This window comes from Triticum aestivum, chromosome 3B (genome assembly GCF_018294505.1).
Source record: "Triticum aestivum cultivar Chinese Spring chromosome 3B, IWGSC CS RefSeq v2.1, whole genome shotgun sequence".
Classification (NCBI taxonomy): Eukaryota; Viridiplantae; Streptophyta; class Magnoliopsida; order Poales; family Poaceae; genus Triticum; species Triticum aestivum.
The window spans coordinates 679,054,224-679,064,189 of NC_057801.1; positions in this window are offsets into that span (position 1 = coordinate 679,054,224).

A 9,966-nucleotide genomic window follows, 5' to 3' on the forward strand; every position below is an offset into this window, starting at 1 on the left:
GGACGCCACCGCCGTACTTCCGGCAACTCTTTGCCTCCGCTTGCGCTTGGTGTGTTCGACACATTGTCTGACCGATTTTTTTTTTTGTAATTTTATTAGGAAAAACGATGGATTCGGATGCTTCTCCGATGAGGAGTATGGGTCGACGAAGCTTGATCAAATGATTCAAATGAGTTCTTCGATTCCTCAGATTTGGACGAAGAACTGGACATGGTCATGCTCATAAGCATGCAAGAGGAAATGGACCGGCAGGTGGAGCATATTCTGAACTTCAAGGCTCAATCAAAGGGAGAAGAATGATCAATCAGGATAGGTTGTCCGTAGCACGGATATTGCAGAACGATTACTTTGCTCTGAATCCAACTTTCCCGGATGATCCATGGTTTCATCGAAGTTTCCGCATGCAGAAACCATTGTTCTTGTGCATTGTGGAGGGAGTGGAGGCACATTGTAACACCCCAGTGTCATGCTACAGTGATTTCATGCTAGTGATGTCTTGTCACCATGTTTGCTAAGCCAAATTGCCATTCGATAAAAATCAAAGTCAAATTCAAAATTCAAATTGCAAGTGAAATTTAAAGTTTCACAAACATAGTTGCAAAATAGTTCATCATTTAGCAAATATTCCATAGCAATTATTTGTTAAGAAAAACAACATCACTTATTTTCTTAATTGGGCTCTAGGAATTAAAACAGTGCCAAATCAGCATTTTTAAATGCTTTTCCATTTGTGAAAATTCCAAATAATTTCAAACTCCTCCCAAACCTTTTGTGGTAGTGCCAAATAATGCAATGTAAAGGGGGCAACTACGTGTCTGCCGGGTGATGTTTAGAAAACATCCGCCGCCTTAGTAGCCATAGGATCGTGAGCTAGCCAACCGTCTGATCTTCTTTCAGTGAGCGTGCATCAACCTTTGCAACAAAGCTTGTGTTGCGCTCGGCGCTTTGCAACATGAGCCTTGTTGCGCTCCTGCCGAACCGTTTTTTTTCTGAAACAAGGCCTGTGTTTCAGAAATAAGATCTCCGTTATAGAAAAAAAACTTTCTCTTGCCCCGTTGCAACAAATGTAGCGTTGTGCGCTCGTTCCCTTGGCAACAAGAGGCTTGTTGTAGAAACAAAAAAAATCCCCATCACACCAACGTCATCAAATGTTTAACGGGCATTTTAACTTTTTCAGCATAGATTGTGTTGTAGAATTTTCTGCAACACAGATGTTGGGGATATTACCACTGGGCGTGAACCGGCCTACCTGGGCCGGGTTAGCTTCATTAGTAATGTGAAGGTGATTAAGCAGATGAAGGCCCAAGGCCTGTAGTCGGTTTAGAACATGTAGCCGTAATCTGGCTTGATATGTAAACTTGCATTGTAAGTTAGGAATAGAGAGAGACCAACCGGGATACGAGTATGAACTGGTCTGGGACTCTGTGGACCGACGGACGTCACCCATGTATATAAGGGGACGACCCGGCGGCGGTTCAAGGACAGACAACAACAACTCGAGTCTAGGCGAAGCTTGTTTGCTCCCTAGCCATCGAAACCACATCAATTCCATCACAACTAGACGTAGGCTTTTACCTTCATCGAAGGGGCCGAACTAGTATAAACCCCTGTGTCTTTGTGTTCGCTTTAACCCCTTCAAGTTAACCCGTTGCGATGGCTCCATGACTAAGTCCTTTCATGAGGACATCTGCCGTGACAAATCCACGACAGAACATGTTGCAGAAACGTCCATAGACTTTTTTGCAATAGAGTTTGTAATAGAATATTTTATGCAACAAAGATTGTGAAATGATCGAGAAGAGGTGTCTAGAGGGGGTGATTAGACCCTCAACAAACAAAGTTGGTAGTTTTTAAGTTTTTCAAGTTGAGGTGGTAGATTAACACAATTTCAAGCATACACAATACAGTTCAAGCAAGCATGCAAAGAGTATATGAGCAGCGGAAAGTAAAGCATGCAACTTGCAAGAAAGTAAACATATGGGATTGGAGTGTGCAAACGCAATTGGAGACGTGGAGATTTTTGGCGTTGTTCCGATAGGTGGTGCTATCATACATCCACGTTGATGGAGACTTCAACCCACGAAGGGTAACGGTTGCGCGAGTCCATGGAGGGCTCCACCCAGGAAGGGTCCACAATGAAGCAACCTTGTCTATCCCATCATGGCCATCGCCCACGAAGGACTTGCCTTACTAGGGTAGATCTTCATGAAGTAGGCGATCTCCTTGCCCTTACAAACTCCTTGGTTCAACTCCACAATCTTGACGAAGGCTCCCAAGTGCCCAAGTGGCACCTAACCAATCTAGGAGACACCACTCTCCAAAAGGTAATAGATGGTGTGTTGATGATGAACTCCTTGATATTGTGCTTCAAATGATAGTCTCCCCAACACTCAACTCTCTCTCACAGATTTGGCTATGGTGAAAAGATGATTTGAGTGGAAACAACTTGGGGAAGGCTAGAGATCAAGATTCATATGGTAGGATTGGAATATCTTGGTCTCAACACATGAGTAGGTGGTTTTCTCTCAGAAAATGAGCAGTGGAAGTGTAGGTTTGTTCCGATGGCTCTCCTCACGAATGAAGAGTGGGTGGAGGGGTATATATAGCCTCCACACAAAATCTAGCCGTTACACACAGATTCCTAAACTCGGTGGGATCGAATCAACAAACTCGGTCAGACCGATTCAGGTCAAAATATGAACGTTAGAGTTTTCGGTGGGACCGATATAGTCATCTCAGTGGGACTGATGTGCAGGGGTTAGGGTAAAACCTCAACTCGGTTTGACCGATTACTGAAACTCGGTGAGACCGATTTTGGTAATAAGCAAATAGAGGATTGGTCAAGCAAACTCGATGGGACCAATTGCACAAACTCGGTGGGACCGATTTTGTTGCAACAGGTCACAGAGAATTTGCAAGCCCATCTCGGTGAGACCGAGATCCCATCGGTGAGACCAAAGTGACTAGGGTTTGGCAGTGGCTGGATTAGATGAAACTCGGTGGCGCCGGATAGATCAAATCGGTGGGGCCGAGTTTGACATTTAGGTTTAGGAGATATGGATGTGAGAAAGTGGCTGAGGGATTTGGAGCATATCACTAAGCACTTTGAGCAAGCAAGCCATTAAGCAACACCTCATCCCCTTTTAATAGTATTGGCTTTCCTGTGGACTCAATGTGATCTTGGATCACTAAAATGGAAAATGTAGAGTCTTGAGCTTTTGCCAATATTTGCCCTTAGCATCTTGAAGGGGTTCCACATCCTCTTGTCCATGTCCATGCCACTCCAATGTTGAACTTATCTGAAACATACTATGTAGAAGTATTAGTCCAACGACAGATATGTTGTCATGAATTACCAAAATCATCTAGATGACTGAAATCAGTAGCACCGAGTGGTTGCAATCGGTGGCACCGAGTTGATTCGGTTCAGCCGAAGTAATCAATTCGGTGAGATCGAGTTCAACCCAGAGAGTAACTTCTTGTCACCTCAGCTCACTAGGCAAATACGATCTCACAAGGATATGCAGGGAATTAACTGAATGATTTGCAATGAATTGGATGCAGGGAAATGCAGAAAATAACATAGAAGAGAAATCTAGATGAAGTTTTTTTGAAAGGGGAACTAGCATGCATGAGACAAATGCAAGAGCACAAAGAAACAACAGAGAACTTCAGCTAGAATTGGTCGGCGACAAAGTCACCTATGTTAGAGTATACTAACTTAGGAGTCAAGTGAAGACACTTGATCATAGGTCATACTCATCGTTTAAGCTCAAAATGGGGTTGCCATTTTTCATTTAAGCATTTTGATGTATTCTCATCTTGTTGAGTTGCTTTGACCCATGTCTTGGGGTTAAGAGCATCTCCATCCGTTCGGCCTCCCAGGGCACTGAAAAAGACCGGCCTGGGGTGAACCGGTGCTAGATCGGCCCCTGGGGTTCGTTTTTCCCTAGCCACGCGCCCAGGTGCCACCCCCAAGGTGCTCCATATTCGAAAAACATCACTCCCTCTCAAAGAAACAACAAACCAATGATCATCGCAATAGTTCGGCGACTCGGTGCCATAGTTCGGCGATCAAAATAAAAGGACACGCAGTAGTTTAGCATACAAAAAAGGAAGGGCGCGGAAGGAGTACATCAAGCGTCGAGTTAAACCTCCAGCGGCGTAGTCATCAGCGTATGTGGGCTGGGAGGAATCGGCGCTGCTTCTGGGCTGTTCGGCGCGTCTTCTGTGCTGCTGGGCGTGGCGTGGGCATCGTCGGTGGGGCTGGGTGTCGCGGAGGCGGAGACATCATCGGCCCTGGTCTCATCATCATCAGCCGTCGGGCTGGGTGGCGGCATCGGCGTCGTCGGTATCTGGTTCAGGATGAGGCCGCACTCGGCCAAGAACCACGCCTTGAGCTTCTCGTTGCCGCTCTGGAGCATGTCAGCACCGCCCATCAAGAAGGTGAGGTCGTTGTTCCTCTTCTTGGCATCTTGAGCTTTGAGTTTCGTGGCGGCGTTGGCGCGGAGCAAGTCAAGTTTGATGGCGCTGTTCGTCATCAAAACAGCCCACCTCGCCTCTGTTTTCTCCTCTCGCTCGGCGGCCCTGGTTTGGGCATCGGCGATGCAGTGCTCGATGGACTCTTGCATGCGCGCGGCAGCTGTCTCGGTGTATTTCACATTCTTGGCACCTTTGTTGCCGTCCGGGCGTCCATCGGTCGCGCCCGCTATCGGCGCATCCGGCTTGTACGTCTCTTTGGCCTTGGCGAGGGTGCGTCTGTCGGCGGGCGGAACGGCAGGGTAGAGGCAGGGTTTGGCGGGAGGAATGGAGAAGAAGAGGGGGGAGCAGGAGGAAACGGCGGGAAAAAGTCTTCTAGTCGCTGACAGAGCGGCCCCACGCCACTTTTTGCTTCCGCCGGTGCGCCCAGGCGACACCCGGGCACTTGAGTTCGGGGCGGGATTGCCGGCTCTGGATTTCGCCCAAACCGGCACTAAATGAGATCCTGGGAGCGCGATTGGGCTGATTTTCGGCCACCGACGCTAAAAATTCGCCTGGGGGGGGGCTGTTGGGGGCGCGGCTGGAGATGCTCTAAGCTTCTCTAAGATGGAATGACATACCTTGGGTGGTGGTAATGAACTTGGTCATGTAGTTGAACTTGTGTAGGGTGCTCAACTTGATGTAGATCATCAAGAGTTGGGAACACCACTTGTAGTTGAAGTTGATCTTCCTACATGGGTTAGTCTTGCAAGGAAGAGCACTTGTGTATCCAAAGTGACAATCATAAAATTTGATATCAATTGAAATTTGATATATGGAATTTGTCAAAGGATATATTGAATGGATTCGTGCTTCTTGTATTCATCCACCATTTTAGAGACTTGGAGATGTAGAGATTGCTTAAAATGTGATTGAGTTGCAATCTCATAGAGTTGGGCATATCCAAGTTCCTACAAGGGTTAGATATCATGCAAGAGTACAAGAGTATCCAAGACATATGATCATCATCATAGGAGAATGGTCAAGGATTAGTCATAGTAAGGCTCATGCCTTGCATGCATCCACATGGAGTTTCTACTCCAAATTTGAGGCATCAATGATATTCAATTCACCTCTCAACATGCAAAACACATTCTCATCAAGTGGTTTAGTGAATATATCTACCAATTGCTTGTCGGTACGAACATACTTAAGTTTGATATCTCCTTTAGCAACATGATCTCGGATGAAATGATGACGAACTTCAATATGCTTAGTTTGAGAATGTTGCACGGGATTATGAGCAATCTTAATAGCACTCTCATTGTCGCAAAGCAATGGAACATGTTTCACATATATCCCATAATCTTTAAGAGTTTGGGTCATCCAAAGTAATTGAGCACAACATGAACTAGCAGCAATGTATTCCGCTTCGGCGGTGGATAAGGATACTGAGTTTTGTTTCTTGGAGGACCAAGACACAAGAGATCTACCAAGAAATTGACAAGTACCCGAAGTGGACTTTCTATCAACCTTGTCACAGGCATAGTCCAAGTCGGAGTATCCAACAAGATCAAAAGAAGACATCTTAGGATACCAAATGCCAAAATTTGGTGTATGTATTAAGTATCTCACTATCCTTTTCACGGCCTTAAGATGACACTCTTTGGGGGCTACTTGATATCGTGCACATATGCACACACTTAGCATGATATCGGGACGGGAGGCACATAGATATAACAATGAACCAATCATAGAGCGGTAAACCTTTTGGTCAACCGGTTCACCATCCTTTGTTAAGTCAAGATGTCCACTAGTAGGCATGGGGGTATACATACCTTTGCGTTGTTGCATGTTGAACTTCTTGAATAAGTCCTTGGTATACTTCGTTTGAGAGATAAAGGTTCTCTCCTTAGTTTGCTTGATTTGCAAACCAAGAAAGAACTTGAGTTCACTCATCATAGACATCTCAAACTTCTCCGACATAAGCTTCCCAAACATCTCACTGAAATGAGGGTTAGTTGATCCAAATATGATATCATTAACATAAATTTGGCACACAAATAATTCTCCATTAACCCTTTTGGTAAAGAGTGTAGAATCAATTTTACCAATTTCAAACCCTTTATCAAGAAGAAACTTAGTCATGCATTTATACCAAGCTCTAGGAGCTTGCTTAAGACCATAAAGAGCTTTGTGAAGTTTGTAAACATGGCCGGGTTTCTTAGGATTAACAAAGTCGGGACGTTGTTTAACATAAAGTTCCTCCCCAGTTTCACCATTAAGAAAAGCACTTTTGATGTCCATTTGATATAAGGTAATGTCATGATGATTGGCATAGGCAAGTAAGATGCAAATGGACTCAAGTCTAGCAACGGGGGTATAAGTCTCACCATAGTCCATACCTTCGACTTGAGTGTAGCCTTGAGCAACGAGACGAGCCTTGTTGCGAACAACTTGTCCATCTTCATCTTGTTTGTTCCGAAATACCCATTTGGTTCCAATGACATTGTGCTTCTCAACCAACGTCCATACTTGGTTCCTCTCAAAGTTGTGTAGCTCTTCATGCATGGCATTTATCCAATCCGGATCTTCTAATGCTTCTTCAACCTTCATAGGTCAATACTAGAAATGAATGAGTAATGTTCACAAAAGTTAGCCAAACGAGTTTTAGAGCGTGTAATTCTCCAAGTTTGAATGTCATCAAGGTTTGTTCGACGGGATGATCTCTTGAGACTCTTGCTCGAACTCGTGATAGCTTTTGTCTGGGTCGGGGTGGAACATCCTCTTCATTGTCTTGTTCTTCTTCTTGTCTTTCTTTGTTGTTGTTGGCGTGGTCGTTCTCCCGTGGAGGTGGAGAAGGAGGTTGTTGAGGTTCATCTTGTTGTACATCCCCGTTCTCATCGCCTTAACGTGTCCCACTTGTGGATGCCTCCAAGTCAACTCGTGGTTCTCCTTGGCTTGAGGTTGAGGCTTCCAGTTGGACAGACGAGGTACTCTCCTTCACCTCCATTGGGCGAATCTTGCCGATAGACAAGTCTTGGATTGCTTCCGAAGGATCTTTGTCACCTACATCAATTGGCAATTGCTCTAGTTGCGAGCCGTTATATTCATCAAACTTCACATCTACCGTCTCTTAAACCTTTCGGGTGAAATTGTTGTAGACACGGTAAGTGTGAGAGTTTGAGCCATAACCGAGTAGGAAACCTTCATGAGGCTTAGGAGAAAATTTCGAACGACGGTGCTTGTCAAGAATGTAACACTTTGAGCCGAATACCCGAAAGTATCCAACTTGGGGTTTGTTACCGGTGAGGAGCTCGTATGCCGTCTTATTGAGTAGCTTGTGAAGATATATACGATTTGTTGCATGACAAGCTGTCTCAACCGCTTCTGCCCAAAAGTGTTTTGGCGTCTTGTATTCATCAAGCATCGTTCTTGCCATTTTGATGAGCGTCCGGTTCTTCCTCTCAACAACTCCATTTTATTGAGGTATGTACGTAGCCGAGAACTCATGTGAGATCCCTTCTTCGTCAAGAAAGGTGTCCACATTGGTGTTTTTGAACTCCATTCCGTTGTCACTGCGAACCTTCTTGATCTTCACTTCAAATTGGTTTTGGGCCTTCCTAGCGAAGTTTTTGAAATTCTTTTGAACCTGAAATTTATCATCAAGAAAGAAAACCCACGTAAATCTTGAAAAATCATCAACGATGACTAGTCCAAACGAGTTACCACCGAGACTCTTGTAGGTGTTGGGACCAAAAAGATCCATGTGAAGTAGCTCGAGAAGTCTCCTCGTGGTCATGATGCTCTTCACGGGGTGGCTTCCTCCAACCTGTTTTCCAGCCTCACAAGCGCTGCAAAGTCTATCCTTATCAAATATGACATCTTTAACACCAACGATATGATCACCTTTAATAAGCTTGTCAAGATTCCGCATGCCCACATGACCTAACTGTCTATGCCACAACCAGCCTTTGGAAGATTTAGCAATTAATTAAGCAAGTTCTAGGTTGAGCCTTTTTAGTGAAGTCAACAATGTATAGATCACCTCTACGTATGCTGGTAAATACCATTTTATGATTATCTCTTCAAAACACTTGGCAATCCACTTTAGTAAATAGGACATTGAAACCAAAGTCAGCTAGTCTAGATACAGAAAGTAGATTATAGCCAAGAGATTCAACGAGCATAACATTTTGTATGGAGCTGCCATGTGAGATGGCCACCTTACCGAGGCCAACCACCTTACCCTGAGTTATCACCAAAAGTGACATACTTTCGAGGGCCGTCATTTTCAGCAAGCTCACGAAACATATCTTTATCTCCGGTCATGTGATCGGTACATCCACTATCAAGGACCCATTCCTTTCCTCCAGCCATGTAGCCGTGAAGATTAGCCGTAAGACCAAAGTGTCTCATAGACTCTTCAAGATCAAAGTCATTATCATCATCCTCATCATAGCATCCATGTTCAACATCATCTTGCAAATGATCATTTCCTAGAGAGAGTGATTCATTAGATATATGATTTTGACAATGTTCATCTCTATGAATTCTAATAGCTTCGGAAATAATATTGCTAATGATTCCAACATCTCCTTTGGCACGCATAAGATTGGTAACCTCAAATAAACAATCTCTGAACTTAGGATCATTGGGATTCATGTTATTTAAAGCAATAGACTTGTGAAGAATGTCATCTAAGTTTTTCAAGGAATAGTCTGGAAATCGTTCCTCAAGGAATCTCCATATAGTATAAGCACAATCAAGAGTTGACAAGTGACCAATCAAATTTCTAGGCAAGCCTCTAGTGATAAGATTGATAGTTCTAAGATTGCGGATCATGTCAAGAGACTCATCATGGGTAGGATGCAAGGGATCAACACGGGGCTCACAAGGAGTAATAATGTACTTGTTCAAGTGATATTCATGAACAATTCCAAGCATCTCATTTTTCCACTCACTAAAGAACTCTCCATCAAGCATAGGCACTCTACATCTAAGACTCCCCAACATAGACTCATCCATCTTCCTCCAATGGTGATTAAACCAAAGCAATGGAGACCAAAGCTCTGATACCAATTGAAAGTATCGAGAAGAGGTGTCTAGAGGGGGGTGATTAGACCCTCAACAAACAAAGTTGGCAGTTTTAAGTTTTTCAAGTTGAGGTGGTAGATTAACACAATTTCAAGCATACACAATAAAATTCAAGCAAGCATGCAAAGAGTATATGAGCAGCGGAAAGTAAAGCATGCAACTTGCAAGAAAGTAAAGAGATGGGATTGGAGTGTGCAAACGCAATTGGAGACACGAAGATTTTTGACGTGGTTCCGATAGGTGGTGCTATTGTACATCCACGTTGATGGAGACTTCAACCCACGAAGGGTAACGGTTGCGTGAGTCCACGGAGGGCTCCACCCATGAAGGGTCCATGAAGAAGCAACCTTATCTATCTCATCATGGCCATCACCCATGAAGGACTTGCCTCACTAGGGTAGATCTTCATGA